General features: G+C 36.5%; 1 pseudogene; it reads left to right on the forward strand.

The window, feature by feature from the left end:
• Positions 1-581: 581 nt before the first annotated feature.
• LOC103723694 lies at positions 582-25,133 on the forward strand (annotated as a pseudogene).
• Positions 25,134-27,006: the final 1,873 nt, after the last annotated feature.

Raw genomic sequence — 27,006 nt, forward strand, 5'->3', positions numbered from 1 at the left:
ACGGCATCAAAGAACCAGACACGAGCACGATATGAATACACGCACGGTTATAACTGCCACGTGAGACTGAGACCAGAAACATGACCCGGCTGTTTGACCTTAGACGTTTGAGGCTAATAATTCGCCACGTTTGCGACGAAGGTGATTTATCTTTCTCTTTGGTGCCAATTCTTCGGAGTACTCAGGCACGCAGGAGATGGCGAAGAACTTTGGCGAGTCTCGTAAATTTACCAAATAATAGGGTTAACCATTCACCAACCTTTAATTCCAGAACTTTTCATAATTTGATGGATTCCCACAATAGAAGCATGCTTCTCTCTTAAACTTCCGCATAATTTTTAAATGCAACCGCATAAATACTCCCGTCCCCTGGACGGCGTGGACGCGTGGCAAAATTCGTGTAAGGTTGTCACTGCAATTTTCTGCACGCATAAAAATTTCCATGCGGACAATAACCGATAAAACAACCAAATTCCTACGGGCTACAGTGGGTTAAAAAAAAAGTTTGGGAACGAACCAAGAAAAGGAGTGGCACTGTTTCGTAGATAACATCAATTGTAATGGCGATTTCCGAGAGAGTCACTTCACGCTGCTCCCTCTCGCTCTCTCGCTCGCTCGCTCGCTCGCTCGCTGTGTCGCCCGGCATATCCAGCGAAAGAGAAGCCAAGCACCGAACTTCCACCAACTTACACCCCCCGCTTCTCTCTTGTTCGCTCGCTCGCTTGGCTCGATTTCTTTTGATTTTTCCCTAAATTTTTTCCGCCAGATCCGATCGCCGAGGGCCCTTCCAGATCCGAAGCACTAACCCTAGGGAGAATCTTTTTAGGTTCTCCTCCCTGGGGAGCGAGATGGAGGAGGCGATGGAGATGGCGCGGGCGAAGGACACGAAAGAGCGGATGGCCGGGGTGGAGCGGCTTCACCAGCTATTGGAGGCGTCTACGAAGAGCCTGTCGTCGGCCGAGGTCACGGCCCTCGTCGATTGCTGCACGGATCTCCTCAAGGACAACAATTTCCGGGTCTCCCAGGGCGCGCTCCAGGCGCTGTCCTCCGCTGCTGTGCTCTCCGGGGAGCACTTCAAGCTCCATTTTAATGGTCTCGTGCCCGCCGTCGTCGAGAGGCTTGGTGATGGGAAGCAGCCCGTCCGGGATGCTGCCCGACAGCTTCTGATCACCCTCATGGAGGTTAGGGATTCAGGATTTTCTCTAAAAAAATACATATATCGTTTCTGAGTTTCTTAATTTTTAATGTTCTAGTTTCCAACTTTTGAGATTCTGTACAAATTATTAGTCTTGTCAGGAGAATTTGTGTGGTTTGAATGAGGAAGAGAGGAAGATTTGGGGAGTGAATAATAATGCCGTGATGGCCTGTGAAATTTAGGCTTTGAGTTTGAATTGAGTGCTTTTTGGATCTGCTAATTTTCTGCCTAAACCTCATAAAATCAGGGCTTTTTTTTTTTCAATGGCAATGGGAAACCTTTTCCTAGATGCATGCTAGTTAAGATGATGGATTTGTGTCTCATTCTTCTTCCTAGAGGAAGTGCAGAGCTTCTTTGGTTGCTGTTTTCAAAATTTCTGCGGGTAACAAAAAGGTGGTGGATGTAAGGTTTATTGTTCTTCCCTGTTTTTATTGGGGGAACCTTTGTTCAATGTCTAATGAAGTGCTATGCCTTTGATGGGGCTCAGTTGATGTTCGAAACATCAAGACTTCTGAATCTGTTTTTCTTCAATGCTTGTACAAACTTATAGTGGTTATTGAGGAAATTATGGGTAGTTTGGAATGTTAAACTCAACATTTTCTATTTGTAAGCCAAATTTCTTGCCTACACTTCCCTCCCTTAAGTCTTCACAATACGTCTACATTAATGCATTTTGAAACAGTTGATTTGTATGCATATTTTTTTCCCCCAACTCTGAGCTTTTTATATAAGGAAAACTTGTATGTCTATATATCTGACTGTTATTCCTAAATTGAGGTTGAGTAATTACCTTTGTGTTCACGAAGGAACAAATTTTCTTGGTTTATTTCTTGCTCATGAACTCTATATGTGGGATCCTTTTTCATAACTTCTGGAAAAAGGATTATGATGTGGATAAGCTATTAAGGTTCGTCCTAATCAGGTTTCATCACCCACGATCATTGTTGAAAGAGCTGGGGGTTATGCTTGGATGCACAAAAGTTGGAGAGTTCGGGAAGAGTTTGCGCGTACAGTTACAACAGCAGTTGGTCTTTTTGCTACTACTGAGCCTACTCTTCAGCGAGTTATACTTCCTCCTGTATGTGTAGTTTTTACCATTTCATGGATGTCTTTTATGTTTGTAATTTATATACATAAACATATGCTATTGACTTGTTTTCACTATACAGGTTCTGCAATTGCTGAATGATCCTAACCATAGCATTAGGGAAGCTGTGACCTTGTGTATTGAGGTTTGTATGGGTGAACCTGCTTTTATGTCTTGTTTCCACTTGTCATATACTACTCTATAATTTCTGTACATTTGTCCTATTGCCTTGTAAGGGAAGGATATGGCAAAGTTTCTGTATGTAAGAAAATTGAGATGTTGTAGGGATAACCAACAATTAAAAGACATGAGACAATCCAAAAAGCACTTGATCATGATCAAACTGTGGTAACATCAGAGGAAGCTCTAAATAGGGAAGCTCGGTGAATGATGATCCTATAAAGCTGACTTTTAATAATTGGGACCCTTGATGGTTATGGTTGTGGAATTCTGACACCTTTTCTGTGTTCATAAACTTCGAAAAGAAATTTGTGTTAGTATAGGTTGGCTTCACATGCAGCATGCTGGGTAGCTTAAAACTTGCATGGTGCTATTGTGGAGAATTAGTGTGTAAAAAGCAAAGACAAGGAAATCATGATTGCTAGACATAAAATCCATGGTCTAAATAGCAAAAATAATTAACATGCTGAAAGCCAACTTTTCCTTGGTTGCATCACCACTGTCTTTCTGGCTTTGTAATACATTTGGAACAGTACCTTATTCAATCCATGATTTCATCATGATAAATGTTATATTTGCAAATGAAATAGTTGTAGTGTCCATTATTATCGAATCTTGATACTTGATCGCTCCAAAACTAGCCAATAGGGGGCTTATGGAACTCTTGATGCAAGAATTTTGTTTAACCCACATTTTTTATTTTGCATGATGTTAAATGGTGTTGTTTTGAGAAATTAAAGGCTTGTCCATACTAATAAGAACTTTTAATCATTGAAATGAGGTATATAGCTTTGAAATTGTTTTCTAAATTGGCTGTTGGCTTAAAATTTGTGCTATGAACATAATCCTCTTTTGGAAGGCCTTCCTTTCCCTTATCATCATTTAGGCATTTTCCAAGTCCAATGGAAGCTTGGAGACTTCTTCAGAGGTTACGAGAATTTTGAATTTTGGAACCGATATATTAGATTTGCATCTGTATTTACATGCTGGCCAAGAACAAGGGAAGAAAAAAAAAGAGATGTACTGGTTGACATGCTTGTAGGACATGATGGACAAACAATTCATATAAAAGCAATTTTGTGGAAATGATGGGCTGTTATGAGTGCAATAAAACACATGGTATTTCAAATTAGATGATTTGAACATGTTAAATAGACAACTTATTGCTTCTTTCATTGTAGGAGATGTATATACATGTTGGACCTCAATTTCGTGAAGAATTGCAGCGTTACCATCTTCCTTCATCCATGGTAATCATCCAAGACTTTAGTGTACCTAATGTAGCGACTCTATAATTGCTTTTAAGATTGTAGCTTCATTTAATTGCTAAGCTTTTGAGAATTTTTTCCCAATGCTTTTGAAGGGTTGATTGATTATAAAGTTCTTGGTTTGATACCACTTTTTATACTGCAGATGAAAGAGATGAATGCCAGGTTAAAAAAATTAGAACCAAAGGTTCGTCCATCCGATGGAGTTGGAACTCATTTTATTTCTACAGAACTGAAATCATTCACTTCTACTCAGAAAAGGAGCAGTCCAAAGACCAAGAGCATTCCAAGGGAATCCTTGTTCTCCGGAGGTTGGTCTTCTTTTACCTTGGTACATTCATATCATGGAAATGTTAAAACCATTTGCATGTGCTGTTGAAGGATCCACTCAATTACATAATTACCTGACTTTGATACTGTCCCTGCTATGTCTTCTGCTTTGCAAAAGTTGGAGGTTGTAGAACGAGACAATGCCTGGAGTGCTATTCTTAATCAACTAACCTAGTATTGGCAATCCTTGTGGAAAAATATGGGCAAAGATAATTCACTTTGAAAATACAATCCTTTTGGATTCCTATGTGTACTATTTTTTGTTCTAGCATTTTTTTAATACATTTCCATGTACCATATTCTGAGACAGGAAAATTTTTGCTTGCATTCCTAGTATTAGGGCAACACACACCCACACACATGCTCATGTGGGTGGACTTTTTGAATTTGTTGTTAATCAAATTGTTATCCTAGTTGCAAAGTTTAATTCTGCTTTCTAACAAATCATGTTTTGCATTTTCCAGATACGATGTCTACATTTTAGGTGAACCCAATTTTTCTTTTAAATATATCTTGAAAGTTAAGCCATGTATATTGAAGGCAACTCCCAAAATTTTATGTTAATATATGTTCTAACTGAAATGCCTACTTATTTTTAGGATGAAAATTAGGCAGACAAAGAGCAGGTACAAATTGAAGCAACACGTCTTTTTTTTTTTTTAGTGTGTGTATGTGTGTGTGTTTTGGGGTTGGGGTGGGGTGGGGTGGGGTGGGGTGGGGGTTGGGAAGCAATTGGTGGCAGTAGTTTGAGTTGTTGAAGTTCTTATGTAATTCTCAATAGTTGTTACTGAAGATGTAGTTGGAGTTTTGTTTGATAAATCTTAGCCCGTACAATTGCTGTAAGCTTTTTTCTATATGTTTCTCACAAGTTGCATGTTATTTCTTATCCTTGAATAGAAGGGACTTTTAATTGTTTGTTTTGATCTTTTTTTCGGGATTTGCATCTACAGACATACATTAACTGAAGGGGTAATTATTCTCAATAATTGAAAATAAATTAGTTATTCAAGCTCGATAAAAATTTGATTTGTCTCATATTAATTCTTCCAAGTAGAATATGTTGTTGAAGATTATTCTATGCATTGGAATTTTATTGTGCAGACACTTTGTGAATCAACACATTTATGTTATGTTTTGAATTTTATTGAAAATGGTGCTACTCTTTTTCCAAATAATTTCCTGTAATTTTATGCCTCTGGATGATATTTTGTTTTCTTACTGATTAGTTTCATATGAAATTAAAGGAGAAACCGATGTTACTGAGAAGCCAGTAGACCCAATTAAAGTGTACTCCGAAAAGGAATTGATCAAGGAAATCGAGAAGATTGCATCTACTCTAGTACCAGAAAAAGACTGGTCACTTCGAATAGCTGCCATGCAAAGAGTTGAAGGCCTGGTCTTTGGAGGTTTTACTTCATCGAAAATTTCTGTTTATTAAATTCAAGCATCCAAATCTTATTGATCATTTTGTTGACGTGTTTCTTCTTGTATATGGGAGTAGTCGCTAGTATCTCCTAGCTGCCTTGAGATGATTATATTTGTTTAATTACATTCATTGTTGATGTTCTTTCCCTTGTATAAAAAAGCCGCTGCAATTAAGATACTTCAAGTAATGTATGAGGAAAGGACATTATAGGGACAAAGTTTCCATTTACAGATTCAATGCTGAATCAATTGATCTAAGATTTCATGCACTATATTGATTGTTTTCTTAACCAAGTTTTCCAACACTCTTTTGGCTGGTGCACTAATTATTCTATGCTACTCAATGTTTAACTGCTTTTCATAATTCAAATATTAAAACTTCAGTTTTGCATCTTGTTTTTTTTAAAAAAAATTAGAAATGTGTTGTAGTAAAAAAAAATTAAACCATATCATTTTAACATATATCTGTATTGCTTGTATTGGAATATCCGGATGTATTACCAAGTGGTTTCTCACTAGAATGATTAAGACTTCTATTTCTATTCATAAAATATAAAAACTTTATGCTTAGAACATAGTTTTTTAGTTTGTTGTTTGATGGCAATGTAAATATATATGACATTTGAGCTCTAGGATAGCAAAAGTGATGCTGAAAATTTTTAATCCTTTTCATTAGAGTTTAATATTGCAATATTTCAAATCTGAGAGAATGCTTCTTGATATTTAGGGAATTGAAGAAATGATGAAAATTTTGCATAAATAGCCCATATATGATAAATTTGGATGTGAAAAATTAGTTTTATTCAAGATTCGTTGTGCTGGTACCGTAGCCCATACCGGTTGGCTAGCAGCATGGTTCGGTACACCTCCTGCTGTTCCGTGTTGGGCCCGCACCGACATAGTAGAGAGGGTGAGGGAGAGAGAGGACGAGAGAGAGGAAACCATAATTTTTGATCTCTTTCAGCCTAAAGCAAAGTTCTGTTTCAGTTTTGAAGTTTTAGCTAAACCTCCAGAGCATCTAATAATGATTGGGAAGAATTTGTTTCATATGTCAGGACCTATACCATCCATATAGCAATTAGCAAGTATCTGATATCTTTGTTTGAGCTCATTGAGGTAAAAAAAAACAAAGATATTTTTCTGTGACGACCTAAGACCTCACCTAAAAGGGCTAGCTAGAAGGTCATTAATTGGGATATATGGCCTTGTTTAAATACCCGAGACCTCTCTAGTGCACAACCAATGTAGGACTACATACACACCCACACAAGCCCTCAAACACTCCCCCTATTTATGCCCTGCATCCTCATGAGCGAACAACCCAATCGGAAACAAAAACATCATGTGTCACTCATGATCAGCCTTAGAAGCACCCGTGCTACCATTTTCCTAGTTCGGATGGACTGTGGGCCAGGTTGGTTCTGATATTTTTTGTAACAACTCATAATCTTACCCAAAAAGACTAGCCAGAAGTTTATTAATTGTGTTCCTTGATCTTGTTTAAATACTTGAGATCTTGTTTTCCGGTTGAAACCTTGATCTTTTAAAGTCTTGTTGTATCATAAGTAGTGTCATATAATAAATCTTTATCTGATTTGGATAATCAGCTTGAGGGATCATATATAGAGGGTGTTGTTGATTTGATGGTTAGAAGAAAAGATCTTTCTTACTAGGCAAATTTTGGAGGAGCCTGGAATTTTTTAGCTTGAACTCACTTTGCTAAGAGCGTTTATACACCAGGTGTTCAATATTACTCCCTTGTGTGGATTGGGCTATTGCTGTTTATGTGTCATATTTTTTCAAGGTTGTCTATTATTTGGTTATACTAACATATGCACTTCAATGCTGGATCGAAGTTTTACCATGTAGATTGAACTTTTACCATGTAGATTGAAGTTTTACGATGTAGATCTTTCCCTTCGCTTCCATGCATATGCAAGGATGACTTTATATCATGTATTCAGTTTACTAGGAGAGGTGGTCATTTATCAATTTGTGATCTCTTATTTGTCACTCCTCTGGACCTAACTCAGGCAGTACTTGGGAAAAGAAAGCCTTTTCTAGATTTTTGATTGAATCCATGGTATCTAAGCGCTGTTGCATAGCAATTCTATGATAATTGAGTATCGGAACGTTTGATTATATCATTGCTCCTTTGTCTTGTCCTTTATTTCCACATGCATAGCATTTCCTTCTTTTCATGAATATTGATAGGATTTATCTAATTGTGTGGTATGCTAAAATAATTGCAGTTGGGGTGAAGGTGATGTTCTTGGGTTTTGGGGCTCCCTATACGTAGAAATTTCTAGTAAGCTAATCCTGTTTTGCGAGGGCTGTGATAAGGCTTGTTTGTTGTTCCAGCAAACAACAAAACTTCCATGCACTACCTGACAATTTTGAAACTGGGGTTGATTTTGTATTGATTTGAACCAAAACTTCCAGGCAAAGCATTTTGATTTAACGGGAACATAAAATCCTGTTAGTAGATGATTGCGACCCTTGTGGAATATACCTGGCTTCATTCGGAAAACTTGTGGCTGCATCATTTCTTGAAAATTATCAACTATTGGTTCAGTTTCTGTTTGTTTTATTCTTAATTGTGAGCAAATTGAAGATCATACTTTTGGGCTGATCCATGTAGAACATTCATGTGCCTTGTTCGGTTTAATTGGACTATATGCATCCTCATCTCCGCTCTTTTTAAAACTTTTTTTCAATCATGCATACCTCAACTTTGGATCAATATTTTGTTCTCCTTGCACTTTATGCTAATGGGAGTACCTGAAATTTAGGTTAACCAACCTGTGAATATTTCCTTTTTCATCTTTTCAGAATATGTATGGTTTTGCAAAGTGATAGTCCCCTTGTTTCATTCTCAGGAATCTCATATTTTTATTGCTGTAGTGACTTGCAAGTGTTGTCTTTGGTGTCTTCAGTTCATCCTTATTGGATAATGCATTTTCTTTGTAGTGATTCACTACTCAACAGTTATATTATTTTTTCCTTTTGATTCATAGTCACATTACTTTGTTACTTATGTGATGTTTTTGGTCCAAGTCTGATTGAATTTCTATCAGGTGCTGCGGATTATCCATCATTTCCTATGCTTGTAAAGCAGTTAGTTACTCCTCTAAGCACTCAGCTATCAGATCGACGTTCTAGCATAGTAAAGCAGGTATGCTTTCAATTCTATCTTTGTTATGGTGCATAGATTGTCACGGTGCTGTTCAGTGTTGGCTATTGACAGCTGGCAAGATATATTCCTTAAAGCTGATTCTAATTTGATATGAAACACATATCTTTATTTCATTTTAGAATAATATATTATAAATGGCATATGCCAATGAAGTGGTGAACTAGCCTTATCCAAATGGTATTCATGTTTTGTCTAAGATAACAGCCAATTCCAGTTTTCCAGTCTGAAACATTTGAATGTGAAGTCTTATGTGCATTCTCTTATAGTCTATTTTGTGCGATAAATGAATGTTTTGGTAGATGCAGTCGTAGATAATATTTTATGTTTATGACCAAGGTCTTTCTTAAGTTCATCTTGGGGCATTTACGTTGGCTCTCTTACAGACTTGCCATTTACTGAAGTAGCTAGGTATGATATGTTGAACTTACTAAGTTTTGTAAGTTATGTTAGTGTGGTTGAAGATATAAGTTCTAGTTCAAGTTATATATCTATATCACGAAATCTACACATACATAGTTTCCTGAGGCCTTTGTGACAGCCAATACAAATTATGTACCTGTATTTAATTACCAAATGTTGAAGATATTCTATTCATAACCTGCATACAGTGAATTTCATACATGGTATCCATGGGAATCTTTTTTTGTGTGTTTTTTCTTGTTTTGAATTTCAGAGGAAACCTTGCTTTGCTTAATTATAATCATTTGCTGTGCATTTCATGGACTTTTGTATATTAAGACCATATCTGCGGCCCTTATATGTTTATATACTTAGCCATTCATCTATACCGATAGTTTTGGATTATCTCAAATCATTTTGTGGTTTCATGAACATTTTGATAATGAACATGGGTGTCATGTTTGTTTCGGGTTGTTGATGCCTCACGACAATTATAAACTAAATTGACATTTACATGTACTGGTGGTAGTATGTTTCTTGTTTTAAAAACAAATTGTGTGCCCCTTTCCTTGTTCATTACACTACTTATTTAAATGTTTTCTATCACTATACTGCATTGAGAAAATAATATGGGATTTTAGTCTTTGCTGTTTGATAAATGTGCTTCCTATCTTTAGGCCTGCCATCTGCTATGCTTATTATCGAAGGAACTTTTGGGGGACTTTGAGGCCTGTGCTGAGATGTACATTCCGGTAAATTGCTCTTATCTCTGAGAGTATGATCTTATTCTCCTGAATGATTACTAACTTTTGAGTTAATTTTCAGGTGCTTTTTAAGCTTGTGGTGATAACTGTTCTTGTGATTGCCGAGTCTGCAGACAACTGCATAAAAACTGTATGAGAGGATAGAACTTTTGCTTCCCTTTAAATGAGACATTTCACTAATCATGAGACCTGTTGTCTGTCTTCCAGATGCTGCGTAACTGCAAGGTTGCTCGTGTTCTTCCTCGGATAGCTGATACTGCAAAGAATGATCGGAATGCAGTTCTTCGTGCTAGGTAGGACCATTTCCTATTTAATAATCTATGTTTTTGCTCCAGCCATTATTCAATTATACATATTCACTATATCAGGTGTTGTGAATATGCACTTCTAATACTAGAGTACTGGGCTGATTCTCTGGAAATACATCGTTCGGCTGATCTTTATGAAGATCTTATAAAGTGCTGTGTGGCAGATGCAATGAGTGAGGTGCGTGCTATGGTGATTGATCTTTTGCTAAAAGTTGCTTAAAGCAATCATGAAGAAAGATTTACATAAGATGTTAATATTCTTCTGAAATAGCATCAACACATGTCTAGCAGCACAAAAAAAAAGTTTCTTATTCTCTTTGCAACATTAAATCAATTTAAGTATTGAATGGAAAAAGAAATTCTTTAATTAATTTTATCCAATTGAAAAGATAATCTTCCTTTCATTCATTATCAAAACTGATAAAGTGCATCAAGAATTTAAATTAGAGGAATCAACTGATTTACCATTTGTCTGGTGTCTGCTTGCTATTATAAGTGTTGTTTCAATTTTTTTTTTCTTTGGGTAAGGATTTGTGTTTTTATTGTGGAGTCCTCTTGTATGCTATCTGGACTCTTTGGTTTTCCAAAAGCACCAGAACCCTCCAGTTAGAAATGATTGTGTGTAGGTCACCTGGCTATGACTCTTTTTGAAGATTTAAAGGATCGACATATGGACATATAACCAGCTAAACACTCATACCCAAATCCATGTAACATAGCACTTATATGCGTATGCTTTTTCTTTTTCTCTTATTCTTTATTCATTCGTATTATAATATTGTCTTTTTTATATCTATTTTTTTATTTCACATTTCATTTTTTTCCTGCTGTGGAGGCAATTGGTTCGAAAATTGTATGAAATTTGCCGAACATATGCTTATTGACTTAAAAAAGGCCTGTATATGGGAGTTAAGTAGGTGATTGTTGAGCCAAAGGAAAGTGTTCTTGAATCTTAAAGGGTAAAGTGCTTCGGACTAGACTGGATTGGCAAGGGTATAGTGTAAAACGACCTTTACTCGGCTTCTTTAGACCTTCTTTGTTGAGTGTCAGACATATGATTCTTGGTATCCATGTAAGGGTCCTCTCATGCATGTTGCTTATGGACAGCAGAGTGTTAATTTACAGGTTGGAACGAGGTTCAAAGACAGCTTGATTTTCAGCTTGAACAGCTTTATCTCCCATTTTGAAATTAAATAAAATCAAATATAAAAGTTAAAAAAGAGAGTGAAAAAAACTAGGAAATAAAATAGGTCTGACTTAATTTAGAGCATTTTGTATGTTTTGGGACTTATATTTGTGGTTTCAATTGTTTCATGTGGAAATGCATAAAAAGTGTAATTTATAAAATAAAATAAAATCATTTTATTGTTTTATGACAATTTTAAACAAGGATTTAAGTATTGGTGCGTACTGCTTAGTACCGCCATACACTATTTGTAAGCTACAGGTATCACTATGCCTCTGGATACTGGTCCCCACTGATGCATGGTACATCAGCTTTTGTCTGCTATGTTGACATGAAGAAGCATGCCGTGTATCAGTACGGTATAGTACTGTACCTATAGGGTATCAATAGAGGTATTGGACTTCAACCCACAATCTGAAAAATATTAATTGACGTGTTTATGAGATTTGAGCTCTAGGATAGTCAAATATATGCCAAAATAATAACTTATCTTTAAATCATATGGAACCTGACACCATGATTCTTTGAAAGTTGCTTAAAGTACAAAATATCTGAGTTTAATATTGAAAAAGTGCTCCACAAAGTCTGATGAAATGAATAAATAAAAACAAAATGAGAAAGAAACTTGTCCATACAATATATTTGGCTTAATGAGTTATTTTTGGCTAAAGCTTTGAAGCCAGGTTTGATTCTTGGTTAGAAGGTTTTGGTTTTAGTACTCGTGCTGAAACTTAAAACCATGGTTGATAATAGTAGTGACTGTTAAGTGATAAAATGGTATATGGAAGGAAATTATTGGATCATTTTATACCTGTAGATCAGTATATCTGTGAGTTAGAATATTAGCATATTTATATGCACTTTAGTAGGATGACAAATAATTAGAGCAAATAGATACTTAAGGATATATGCTTATATGAGGTTGGGATATGAAGAATAGCACAGTAACATGTTTATCATATTATAGTAGCTAATGGGGAGAATGCTGATGAAATATTGCCTCGTGCATTTTAGAGTTAAAGAGCTGACCCCAAATAGTTGGGAAATGGATAAATGGTTATAACATTTTGGAGTTAAAGGAATTTATCAGAAAATACTAATAAGGTTGATGTTTTAAAATTTGAAAAATGTTGGAGGGGAAGTGGAGATGAAAAGTAGAATATGAATGTGATGACATAAATGCTAAAAAACACAACGTAAAAAAACAACCTTGAGAGAGAGTCAAGAACTGATTAGTTTGAAGTTTGAACTGAATTATCAGAGCTGAAAATTCTTGTTTAATTTAGTAAGAGGTAACATGTTTGGTGACTTCAGATTTTATCATTTGTTCCATTGATTTGCATCATATCTCGCCGCCTAAAGTATTTCTTATACTCTAGATTCTTTGTGAGAAAATGTTAGGGATAGGTTAACGAGGTTCAAGTAATTATAACCACTTAACCATATCTAAGTTGAGATAGACACTTGTATCAGCCTTTATCAGCTGAGGATTAGTGTTCTGTATAATTATCAGCATAAACATCCTTTTGCCTATAGTTATTATTGAAGTTTATAATTTAACATTAGCAGGACCGTAGGTTTTCTGTAGTGTACTATTTGATAAAGTTATATTATCATGCAAATGACTTGGCTATGTCATGTTTAAAAGCGATAAATGGCTTATTGAAACTGAGTAGGTGCGTTCAACTGCACGAAGTTGCTATCGGATGTTTGCAAAAACTTGGCCAGAGCGTTCACGTCGTCTTTTTTCATCCTTCGATCCAGTCATTCAAAGGGTACACCATATTTTGTTTAGGGTATAAGAAATTCCTATTGTTTCTTACAAATTTTGATTATTGTTATGACGTAACTTTGTGCAGATAATAAATGATGAAGATGGAGGTATGCACAAAAGATATGCTTCTCCTTCACTTCGTGACAGAGGCACACCGCTATCACGTGCTCCTTCTCATGCTAGTACTCCAAGTGTACCTGGATACGGTACTTCTGCCATTGTTGCAATGGACAAAAGGGCAAACATTGCTTCAGGAACATCTCTTTCTTTGGGCGGCCTTCCTTTATCACAATCAAAGCCTCTTGGTAAAGGTTCTGACAGAAGCCTTGAAAGCATGCTTCATGCAAGCAAACAAAAGGTTTCGGCCATTGAAAGTTTGTTGAGAGGTGCAAATATATCTGAGAAGCATAATTCCTAAATTTCACACTCAACCAGCTTGGATCTAGTTAACTGTTTGGATTGCCGATTTTCTGGTTATAGTATGATTATCTGTTGAATTTAATGCTCATTATGTCATTCTACTAACTGCTGAGGATGTCCAAAAGGGCTAAAGTTTTTTTTTAACCTATTTTTCCTAGTGCAGGAGTTGACTCTCCATCTGTTCATGATCCACCATTTAACCATGGTTGCTCCTGCTTCAAATCATCTCTCTTTACAGAATCTAGTGTTGACTGATTCAACTACAGGTAACACTGTGAGAGGTGGTACAAGGAATGGCGGTTCAAATTTCACCAATCCCACAAACCCTCAGATTCAAGTTTCAAGGGACCTTTCCAAATTTTCTTATGCCAGTCATCGGTCATCTGATTCCTTATCAGCCTTGTCTTTGCCTTACATGAAAAGATCATCTGAAAGGCTGCAAGAGGGAAGTGCTATGGAAGATAATGCTGATGTCAGACCATCTAGGCGATTACCTGACATGCATATAGATAGGCAGTATCTTGAGACACCTTACAAGGATTCACAAAGTAATTATGTTCCTAATTTTCAGAGGCCTCTTTTGAGAAAGCAGGTGACAGGAAGAGCTTCTGCAAGTGGTAGAAGCAGTTTTGATGATAACCAATTCTTAGTGAGTGAAATGTCTAATTATATGGATGGTCCAGCATCTTTAAATGATGCACTCACTGAGGGTCTGAGTCCAAGTTCAGATTGGGTAGCTAGGGTTTCTGCTTTTAGTTATCTCCGGACTCTGTTGCAGCAAGGGACCAAAGGTATTCAAGAAGTTACACAAAGCTTTGAGAAAGTCATGAAATTGTTCTTCCGATACTTGGACGATCCTCACCACAAAGTTGCACAGGCAGCTCTTTCCACACTAGCGGAAATTATTCCAGCATGCAGAAAACCTTTTGAGAGTTATCTTGAGAGAATCTTACCGCATGTCTTTTCTCGATTGATAGACCCGAAGGAGTTGGTTAGGCAACCAAGTTCAACAACCTTGGAAATTGTTGGTAGTACTTACAGTATTGATTCACTGCTTCCTGCTCTTGTGCGTTCCCTGGATGAACAGCGGTCTCCAAAGGCAAAATTGGCTGTTATTCAATTTGCAAATAACTCCTTCAACAAATGTGCAATGAATTCTGATGGTTATAGTAATAGTGGTTTTTCTTAAGCTATGGCTTGCTAAATTAGCTCCTTTAGTCAATGATAAAAACACAAAACTGAAAGAAGCTTCTATATCTGGCATCATATCAGTTTATTCCCATTTTGATTCAGCTGCAGTGCTGAATTTTATTCTCAGTTTATCAGTTGAAGATCAGAACTCTTTGAGGCGAGCACTTAAGCAGTATACACCTCGTATAGAGGTTGATCTAGTTAATTTCTTGCAGAATAAGAAAGAACGTCAGCGTCCCAAATCTCATTATGATCAGGCAGATATTATTGGAACATCTTCTGAGGAAGGCTATGTTGTGACGTTGAAGAAAGGCCACCATTTTGGTTGGCATTCAGCAGGTTCAATTGATAGTGAAGGAGCGCGAAAGTGGAGTTCTATGCAAGAATCAACCCAACCTGATATTTCCATTGCTCAGACAGCTTCTTATGAAACTCAAAACATTCTTATCAAACTGTTGAAGTTAGCTCAAACAAGGAGGTTCTTGGTCCCAAAATTGGCGAATTAAAACTCAATACTGACTCTACATTAGACAGTACTGGGTCAAGGACAATTCACCTAGAAACAGATCATAACATGGATCATGAGAGTTCCATAACAACTCCATGTTTAGATTTCAATAGACTGGTCAGTTCTGATGGGCACAAGGCTGCTGGTTTGACTCATGGTGGCGAAGTCATTCAAAATATCGAAATCATCGATGAGAAGCTCAACACTGTTAAGAACAGCCCTACAACAGTTAATGGACCTAGTATTCCCCAACTTCTTCATCAAGTGAGTATTAAGTTTAATCTTATATTTTAGAAAATGTCATTTCACTGATGAGAATCTTCAGTTGAATATGTTGTTTTTAGGGAATCAAGTTTGTAAGGTAGCAAATGTAAATTTTTCTAATAATATACAATTTTTTCATAGATATGCAATGGCAATGACGCTAATTCTAGTCTTATAAAACATGAGGCATTGCAACGATTAATTGACGCTTCAGTGGTTAAGGATGGTTCTATCTGGGCCAAGGTACATATTTTGCCTTCATCTGTAACCGCTTGTGTTCCTTGATAAAAGTACTTTTGGTCATATGAATTTTTTTTTTCCAAATATAGTTATAAATATAGATAGAAATTGGTACCGTTTCTGATTATTTCAGTTCTTGAAAGCTTCTTAATTATGTATAGGTTGAAGTTTCTAACTTACATATTAAGTCTATACTCTATACTAATATTGAACAGGAAAGCCTAGCGAGGCTAGGTGCTGTGAGACTTTTAATCTCCAGTGCTTATGGTTTTGGCATATAAAGGCCTAGCAAGTTTCAGTTCTATGGAGGAGTTTATAAATCTTGAAATTTAATTTTGGCTGACAGTAACAGAATAATGGGTTTGCACAAAACCCCAATATCATAGTTGTTTAACAAAAGCTTCACATTTATTATGACTCTCACAGTTTTGTATATAGGATCCCATTTAATGAAATAATTTTCTATATGCAAGTCTCTTATGGAATAAAACTTTCATTTTTTTGCAGTTAATTAAAAAGTTGAGAACAACTTAACTACTTTGTTGGAGATTCTTCTACGGATGGGCATCCATTAAGATTATGGTCATCCAATTTTATTTTGTGTTGTTTTGTCATTGTAAAATGGCATTAGTGACATATATATATGTGTCTATAATCAAATGCCATCTAAAAGTGCTAAATAGGTTAGCTGCATAATCATCAAACACTGATCACCTGTGATTGATGATATGATGAAAGTTCATGAGTAACTGGGTTCAAGTGGAGAGAGAAGGAATCATGATATGAGCCTCACAGAAACAATGTCTTGATCAAGTGCTGTCCTTGTTGCACATTTGCATTATGCAATTGATATGAAGTGCATTTTGTTGATCAAAAGTCTCATGTATCACTCATGTATCTAAATCTAGTTATGATTAATTACAACTGCATTGTCATGTTACAAGCAATATGACAATAATGACACCCATACATGTGAATGGCACTGTTTTCTGTGGCTTATACAAAGGATCACACAGTCCAGTTCATGGACGCATGAATGAAAAGCTCGAAGTATTATCTTCTGCCAATCTTCAATTGGAGTTTGTAGCTGATTTTGTCATCTTACAGAATAATTCACCTGTTTTGTTAGTTTCAACTGAAATTTAAACATTCTGCCAGAAATAGAAAAGTCGTGGCCAATACTTTTCCAAAGTTAAATGCGTATTTTACTGTTTTGGTTAGTTTCAGCTGAAACCAGCTGGTTCCATGGGTGACAGTTTTTCTCCTTTTCTTTAATCACTTTTGTAAGAGATCTTGTAAGAGTGATTTAAATAGTTTAGGATTAATTCCTAAGTGAAACTGCTTCACACTGAGATTTGGAGCTCATCTGCACACAACCTTTTCTAGGCATTTATAACTTTCCTTGCATGGTTTGACATACTAGTGCATTCCGCCCCGTATCGAGCGTACTGTACCGGTACCGATTTGAGACTTGGTATAAGGGGCATACTGAATCTTGGTATTCTGAACGGACCTCCGATACCACATTGTACTACATTCGTACCAGTACGAGATCTAGTGTTGAGACAGCGAATTTTGTGTCATTGTCTTATTATCTCACTTTTCTCTTGTTATTTCACTTGAATAGAAGATGATATTTGTCATATACTAGATGTTTAATTTTATCTAGTGAGACTGTCTAAATACGTGAAGTATTTTCGTTTTGTGCTCCAACAGTCTTGGGTAACTTGTGGTCCGAAAGAAACTTCTTCCAGGATCATCATTGACCATAAATACTTTGAGGTAGATGTGATAGGCTATGATCTTTTAGTACTTAAAATAATGATTGTGGAAGCAAGAATTAGATTTTGCTGTGGAAAGACATCATCAGGAGAAACAGCTTTTGGAATGTGTTGTTGGATGTTCCATTCATGGTCTGGTGAGGTATCGCCAATAAGGCCATGTGCAGTGAATTTGGCCCAGATTTTGGGAGCTAGCAAGGAATTTAAAGTAAAAGGACTTGCCACAAGAAAATTCTGGTATGATTCTTGGCTTTTAGTGTCGTGAGTACATAAAACACCAGGATTGACATAGAGTGAAGATGTTTCTGTGGCAGTGAAGTATTCCATTGTTTTTATAATCTCCAATCAAACCTATTGGAAACCAAATTGCATCCAAAATCTTGAGAACAAGGCAACTGGAGGCTGAGTCATTTGTTAATATCTTCCATCGAATTCATTTATTAGTTTGTAGTCTAGTAAGGAGTTTGGAGTGATTTTCTTGATTATGCGCCAGTAGTTATTTCCCTCTGAAGGTAGTAAGTTTTTTTGGTCTAGATTCAAGCTTTCAGAACTATTATGGCCGAAGGAGTGAGATGTAAGAAATTATAGTGCCAGAGGTTTGGTTCCTAGAAGCTGATTGGAGATTGTTGTTGTTTGGAAAGAATTATCTGGTTGGTATTGTTGTCTGGAGAGGTGTCTTCAAATTGAAATTGCTGTGTTGAGGATGTTCTCAGGAACCTCAAGTTTCAATTAGTATATAGAGGATTTTTAAGTTGTTATCTTTTCTAAAGCCTCTTGCTGGTCAGTTGGGTTTGAAAGTAAAAGTTTTTCGACATACATAGGACAAGTAAAGCAGTGGCTGAATGTTGGGTTTTCAAATGGGCAGTGTTTTGATTTGATTAACAGCAAGTATTTGAATGATGTCGTTTGATGGTATTTAAAATCTTCCACTCCTTTTTTTTCTTTTTCCCCTTTTGGCTTCTTTTTGCAGGGGAGGGGGTGATTCAGTTAGGTTCAGGGCAATTTTCACTCATATGCTTGTGAACTATAAGATAGGCATTAGTTGATTGGACCATTGTGGTCAATGAAAGGTTAGTCTAGGCCTAGTGTAAGAAATGTTTTGGTTCAAGTTTTGATCTTAATCCTGAATGAGAGTTGGGCTTAGCCTGCTTCTATTTTTCATTTTTTCAAAAAAGTACTTAATGCTTGTCTCTGTATATAAATCTTGTTGATTTCATTAAACATCAAATAAACTGAACCTCTGTAGAAAATGACCTTAGCATGAAATTTCCAAAAACCTGCTCAAATTAGTTTACTATCATCCTTCCTATCTCTCTGATAGACACTCTCCTGAAAGTAGCAGCAAGGTGGTGCCCTGTAATTTTTCCATCTTTGAGGCAAACCATCAATAGCGGTTTCATTTAAGAGTATACTCTCTTTATATGTCATGCTGAATGCTTGAAAGAGGTTGACAATGTGGTATCATGTATTTTCTTAGGAAGACAGCTGCAGGATCAGGTTTTTGTTGCATGGATGCTCCCATCCATCCCTTTGATCTTCTTCCTCCTTTTTGTAAATTTTACTGTATGTTCTTGGTTTGATAATGTCGTGTGGGTATAATTGTTGCTGGGTTTAGATTAGACTTGCTAAGTTGAAGATGGAGAGAAGGCAGAGGATTTTGGACAATTGTTAGGTGTTAGGCTAAGATTGAAAGTGATTAGGATGGGATAGGATTTCCGGTGGGATACAAGAGAGGAGGTGATAAAATTTCAAGCTTAGATGAGACTGGGCTTACTTTTCAAGGGCCAAGCCTTGGTGTGAGCGGCATCCTATATAGGGCCTCTGCATTTGAATTCATTATCTGGGCTAGCTTGGGCTAACCCAATCCAAAGTTCAATGAGTATATAACAAACCCAAATGACTTCCTGTGAGTTGTTATTTGGGGTAAGGAACAATTGAAGAGAATATTAACTTATAGATTGGAATTATAAAGAATGCATGGTATATAGTAATGGAGTACTGTTACCCATGTCAAAACTAAGTGTTGAAGTTTGTCAAAAAAAATGGTGTATAAGGTAATGAAGAATAAAGCAATATTTTATAATGTATAGTCTGGATTGAAGGAGACCCCAACAAAGCAATGTACAAATTCTTGAAAGAGGACAATACAGTGTAGTAGAACATGTTTACAGTTTGTGAGAAGGCATTTGAAGAAATTTGTTTTGACTGCAGTTAGCCCATAATTGTAAAGAATGAGAACAAGGGTCCACTAGTTTTAGCTTAGTTTAACCATTGATTAATGCAATGTTTTGATTGAGTCAAGGCTGTCAATTGTTAGGAGATGCCAGATGGTAGACTCGTCGATAAACCATCGCGTTGCTTCTCTACCTTATGTAAAAATATCATGGTCATTATTCAACATACTACATCTATGTATTAAATCTGTACTGTGTTCGGCAAATTAAACCTTTTAACATCTCCCAAGACATACATGGTAAAATGTTTTATACAATACTCATTCATATCTTGTTGGAATATGTTCCTAATTTTAATATTATAATATTATGTGTTTGCATATCAAGGGTTGGACAGTTTTCCTGGTTTTGATATTTGTCGTATATATGTTGATTTACTAGTAGGCTTAAACAATTGGACATCAGATGTTTTGCACACTAATTTCAGTTATCGTGTCTGCAGTATTTCAATCAAATTTTACAGCTGTGCTTGAGGTTTTGGACGATTCTGATTCATCCACAAGGGAACTCTCTCTTTCTTTGATAGCTGAAATGCTCAAAAATCAGGTTTTGGACACTTAGCTAAGAATTCTTCTTTCAATTGTATGAGCAAAGTAGTTTTAAGTCTTGAGATTGTTCCCTCTTGCTTACCGATATGTTCTATTACTTTCAGAAAGAGGCGATTGAAGATTCTGTTGAAATTTTTGTTGAAAAATTGCTCTCGTGTGACCAAAGACGTGGTTGCAAAGGTATTATACTTCTCTCTTCTGCTCTAGCTGACCTTGACATTATACCTTTGTAGTTTTGTTGATATTAGTTCATTTATTATGCTTTTCTTCCAGGTTTCAAATGAAGCACACCAATGTTTGAATATTGTGTTAGCTCAGTATGATCCATTTAGATGTCTTACTGTAAGTGAATCTCACTATAACCTGTTTACTAGAATTCGATTAATCATACAAACTTCTGAGGTAAACATTTTCATCATGCTCTTTTTCTCTTTGATAAACTCTGCCAGGTTGTTGTACCATTATTGGTCAGTGATGATGAGAAGACTCTTGTTATTGGCATTAACTGTTTAACCAAGGTAATTTATAGTAATCTAGCATCACGAATCATCCTAAATAGCTGTCTTGATTGTTCTCTAACATGTATGCTACTAAGCCTCAAGAATTTATCATATAAACTATTATGGTGTAAATTTATTTTGCACATGAAGTGCAAAATTAACCCAAGTTCATCATAAAAGCCATAACAAGTCGTATAACTATGTTTACATATAAATAGAGATGTCAATGAGGCAGGCTGCGGTCGGGTTTGGCCATATCTATACCCAAATCCGAATTTTATTTTATTAGATCCAAACCCGAGCACAAACTCTGTACCTATATCCTATGTTGGACCAAAATGTCGGGTTTTTGGGTATATGTTGGGTATTTAACAAGTTATTTTTGGCTACATTTTTGGACTTTTCTTTTCAAATTACTTAATGCACACAAAAAGTTACCACATGAACTATGAAACATGAAACTTTAAGAAAGATATAAAAATTATATCTAAAAGAAGACTTCTATTTAACTATTACTTTTGTTACCTAAGCATCCATGCAGTCAATGACAAAATGAAAATTTCTTACAATAATCAAACTCAGTATAATATTAAAACACCAAAAATATATTATAGAAAGACTACAACAAATGTCATGGATAGGAATTTGATGGAATAAGATGGATTACAGTTTTACTTTTCTACTTTGATTAGTTTCTTTATGATTAAAAAAATGATAGATAACACGTATTTGTTTATTAATTTATTTGTGTGTGTGTATTCCTATGTTTGTATGTGTATAATCAGGTTCAGTTCTGGGTTTTCGGTATGGATCTACTTAAATCCTAACTGACCCAATAAGACATTGGGTCTTATCGGACCCAAACCCAGCGTAATGGCTTATTGGGGTTTATTTTTCCATACCCAAACCCTATGCTTCAGGTCAATTTCGGATTGGATTAGCAGGTTATCAACCTCCATTGACACCCTACATATAAACATGTTCATGTTGTGCCTACCATAGTCATATTCTAATTTATCAAAGGAAATAGTACAGTTGTAATCACCATTTCCGTCCTTTTTTCATTTTTCACACATCCATTCAACCCACCTTTAAGAGAGAGGATATTGTGGTAGTGGGAATAACAATGAATGTATGTTGTGCCTTACCATAGCATGTTATCAACCTCCATTGACACCCCTACATATAAACATGTTCATGTTGTGCCTTACCATAGTCATTATTCTAACCCCTTTAACTACCATAGTTTATCAAGGAAATAGTACAGTTGTAATCACCATTTCCGTCCATTTTTCATTGTTTCACACATCCATTCAACCAACCTTTAAGGGAGAGAATATTGTGGTAGTGGGAATAACAATGAATGTAATGTCTGTTTGTTGAGGACAAAAATTAGAATCAGTAAGATGGGTTTTTAGGAGTTCAAAGTTTGATCTCACATATCAACATTTTTTGTGGAGCGAAGCAGAAATTTAGGTTCTTTGGTTACGTTTTTATTATGGTTTGAGGCTTTTGCTTATCTTTCTTCTTTGGAGAGAAAGGTGAGGTTAGAGGTCCAGTAAGAGAACATAGGTCTTTATATCTCCAAGAACAAAAAGAAGAGGAAATAAAAGTGGACAGGCAGATTTTTGGGGAGAGAGAGAGAGACGACGAAAAATCCTTTAGGATATTTGAAGTTTGCTTCCTGTCTATTTGTATATTGATTTATTAACCCAATTGCATCAGTTTTCTTTTAAATGCATCAACTATGTGACTTGAGCCTGTATTAGGTGAAGCTGTATACAGTTTCTGTTCTAAATGAGACTTAAAACTTGCTCTTTATAATTAAAAATAGCAACAAAAATAATAACTATCATAATTGATGAAATGATTATGATTGTAATATTGGTAAAAGTACTAGCAGCAGCAGCAGCCATTTATAATTCAGCATAGAGGCTATTATCGTCATTTGAAAGTTAACACTCTACGCTGAAGCAATTAAGATTGTCGTTAACATTCTAATTCTTTGGCAATTTTTCCAGCTTGTTGGTCGGCTTTCACATGAGGAATTAATGACTCAATTGCCATCGTTTCTACCTGCACTTTTTGATGCATTTGGAATCAAAGTCCAGATGTTCGAAAGGTATAGATTTTACTTCTTTAGACAATGTAGATGGAGTTGCATTGTTCATTATGCATTTTCTACTCTACTTTTTTATGATGCCTTTTTTTGCATCATTCATAAAATGACTTCTTGGGGATTAGACGTGAAGGAATTTGCGTTGATGCTTTTCTTATAAAGAGAGAGGAAAGACAAGAGATAACTCCAGGTTATCAATTTTTTATGTATTTGGCATATTAAATAAGGTTCAGACTTAAAGATGTCTATGTTGTTTCTAATGGCAAAAGAAGCATGACAATCGATGATTTCCATAAGCAAATAGGGAAAATGCAAGGCCGTACAGGAGAATCATAATTGCTTGGTCTTTGCCTTAACGGATCCATATGATCCTGATATTGCCTTTTGATTCTACTGGCAATCCTGCTTTACTAACCTTTGCTACATTTTGTTTTGTTTATTAACAGTTATTAGTTTGTTGCTTTCTTTGCTTCTAGGAAAATTATCTTATTAATGGTTCGAGTTTCATTGTTTTCATTACAGTTCAGAAATAAAAAATGGGTTGGTCCATTGTTCTAATTGCTTTGCGTACTTTTCATATAAGCCATTTGTTGATTCTTCAGCATTCTCTCTGAGGATGACATAACCTATATACCCATATGTAGAATACATATGGTGCCTGAAATGGTTGTGGGTTATTTAGTTTCTGTTGGGATGCTCATGTTATCAAGCACTGACACCCCCAATTCTTCAGTAGTCTCCAGCAAAGGTGGTCTCCAGGAAGAGTATTTGAATAGATTATGAATTACTGAGATGCTCCGGATCATAGTAATCGTGGATAACATTTGATTGAAAAGGCTAATTTTCTAGTCCCTAAAATTTTGAGATGATGGAATCCACAACCCCTCAATCCCGGAACCCCTTTGCTATCATGATATGAGCAGATCAAATCTTTGGATGCGACCATCTGGCATTTAAATCATCCCTTAATGTTCCTGGTTGCCTTCCTTGTTTTCCGGTCATCCTGATTGGTTATTACATTGTCTGATGCCAGTTATTTAATATTGTAAATGTTATTTGCCTTGTAAACTTTTCCTTTTTAATCATGTTAAAGCGTCCAAATTTACCTTGCGCAACGGGTAACATCCCTATATTCCAAGTGGCAAGACTGTTTCAACTCTTTGCAAAGCTTTCATTTTGTGTTCCTTTCAGTCCGGTCTGATTTGTTTACTTGTTGCTGCAACGTGAGGCATTGCAGGATGCATTGCATAGTGTTGCTTCTAAGAACTTGCTAAGCCAAGCCAACCTGGCCTCATGCATCAAATGTTAAGTATTATAGCATTGGTTTTTGTCCTCCACACATTATTGGTAGACTAGATCGCCCACAGACTAGACTGCCCTAGACATATCATTTGCTACCTTATGATGAATATTGCAACATTTTGATTTATGCCTGCAGGTTTTATCCTTGGATCTATTTAAATGGGAATCGTTACCGTTTTCCTTTTATTTTGAATTTCTTGCAGACTGTGGTGTTCTGCCTTGTGGATATCTATATCATGCTTGGGAAAGCATTCTTACCATACTTAGAGGGGCTTAGTAGCACGCAGCTGCGTCTTGTTACCATTTATGCAAACCGGATTTCACAGGCAAGGTCTGGTGCTCCAATTGATGCTAACCATTGATGAGTGTAATGTATTGTATTTTTCCCGAAAATTTGTTTGAATGAGCTGGTGCCATAATGGTTGTTTATTCATTATTGTGTATTTGTACAGTAACATGTGGGTTTTTCTGAGTGGGGTTTTCTTTTTCTTTTCTTTTCTTTTCTTTTTTTTTGGGGGGGGGGGGGTTGTGGGTGGTAACGGCTAGAGTGTTGAATTGTTGGTGTACAAAGGAGTGAATAGTGGGGTTCTATGCGTTTTGTAACATTTGTGTGCATTCCAAATGGTTTTTATTGCCACCAAAATGAGTGCTGTGCGGCCAAAATCCAGTTGACCGGGAAGTTGAAACCTTTGAAGATTGTAGGTGAAGCGGGGATTGTTTTGTAACTTTTGCTCTTCCATGACAAATCTGGAAAATATTTTCTTTGTGCAAAGCAATCGTCAGACATAGCACCAGGCTTGCCGGGTGTTTTCAGCGGTTTTGCCAAGAGAGATTCGGTGTGAATATAATTTAGGCTGCATTTGGTAGCCATCTTTGTTTTTTTAATTAAAAATTTAGAGCCAAGAATTCTGCTTCGCTTTTTTTTTTCTCGAAATTGCTGACAACTAAAAGCTTTTTAGGCTGTTATTTTTCATCTTTCAAAAAACGAGAAAATATGTGTAATAAGTGAGAGCAGGAAATCTCTCTGTGATACTTTTACATGACGGACTACCATCGGCTCCAGAAGTGCAAGGTAGAGGAGTTCAAGCTCTTCTTCTCCTTGTCTGCCACCATTCTGCGATGTTCTTTGAGGCAGCCAGACTGGGGAAAGCTTTCCCGGGCCTCCACTGGAGAAGGCGGTACGACGTTTACTCTTTGTTCTGCAACTTTTTCTCTTTGTTTCAGGAGTTCTGTCTCCTCCTTTTGTATCATCAGAAACATATATATTATGTATGAGGTTTACTCGTTGGAAGGGGTTAATGGGTCCTGGGAGGAGATCCAAGGAGGTTCCAAAGAGGGTTATGAGAGATGGTGTGAGTGATTTTGTTCCCAGGCAGGATTTGTACACACCACTATAGGAGCTGGCCATGCCTAAGTCCTTATAGGATCACCGAAGAGGCAAAGTTGGACCCGATGTTGGAGAGGAGCCTATCAAGATGCCGATTAGTGAAGCCAGAAGCGCTTGTCTGCAGCTCCAACTCAGGTGTCCTCAGTCTTTGCGAATCCTTGGATGATCCCGAAGGTCAGGACCTCAGAAACCTAGGATATCAAGCTAGAGAACTCCTTTGACCTTACGATCTTGGAGATTTGCCTTAGGTAAAGGTGGTAATTTATAACCTAATCCATCAACCCAACCTATGAACGACCTATTTTAAGCAGTTTAAGTTTGACATAAATAAGTTTTGATCATAAATGGGGCAACTTGTTTAGACTTGTTTTTTAAATGGGTTTGGTTCCAATTTAGAAATTTGATATGTTTAACCTGTTTTGATTAATTTAATATTAGGCCGGGTCGTTATGCAACCCATTTAACCTGTATAAAACCTACTTAACTTATTTTTTGACATGTTTAACCTGGCATGCTTAACCAGTTCAAGCTATTTAAATCCATTTAACATGTTAAAAATTTATTTGATTTGTTTAACCTGTTTAACATAACTTGACATATTTAATAAATGAGTTATGTGGGTCGGGTTGGATTAGGTTATCTGTTTAATAAACAGGTCGAATTAACTTCTGAAATTTTAACTTGACGAATTTTTGACATGATCTACATCCGACTTGATCTGTATCTGATCCGACTCGACTCGATTGCTACCTTAGCCTCAAGTCAGCCAGAATATCGCCAGAATTGGATTGGAGGAAGCAATTCAAGTCAGTAGGGATAAGGCTGATGGTCTCGGTAGAGGAGGATGTTGCCTCAGCGACAAAGCTTAGGGCTATGAGAAGCCTGGCAACCTTCCAATGCTCATGGAGACGAATAGGAGGTGGTTGATTCGATAGATGCTATAGCCATTTTGCTCTCCATCTTTCTATCTATTTCTCCTTTTCTTTGCTTTTATTGTTTGAGGCAGGAGAGAGTGAGAGTGTGTGGATAGATTCCTTTCCACCATCTCCTCCTTGTGTCAACCATCATGCCGATCCAAAATTCCAGCATCTCTATCTTGCTCCTCGCTTGCCCGTCCCTTGTAAGACCTTCATTTTTTTCAGTTCATGGCATTTCTTTCTCTTCTCCCAAACCTTAACTCTTGCTTTCATAGAAATAACTTCCATGTCAAATAACTGAGTCCGAGCTTTTGCAAAAAAAAGAAAAAAAAAAAAAACTGAGTCCGTAACAAAATCTGTGCCCACGTCAGTATAACTTCCACCATATTAGTTCTTATGTAGGCATCTCCAGCGAGCCCTGATCCTAATTAAAAAGAGGCCGATTATATTGCAGCAAAATGTGAAATACAGAGTTAGCATTGC

Source organism: Phoenix dactylifera, unplaced genomic scaffold, assembly GCF_009389715.1.
Source record: "Phoenix dactylifera cultivar Barhee BC4 unplaced genomic scaffold, palm_55x_up_171113_PBpolish2nd_filt_p 002186F, whole genome shotgun sequence".
NCBI lineage: Eukaryota > Viridiplantae > Streptophyta > Magnoliopsida > Arecales > Arecaceae > Phoenix > Phoenix dactylifera.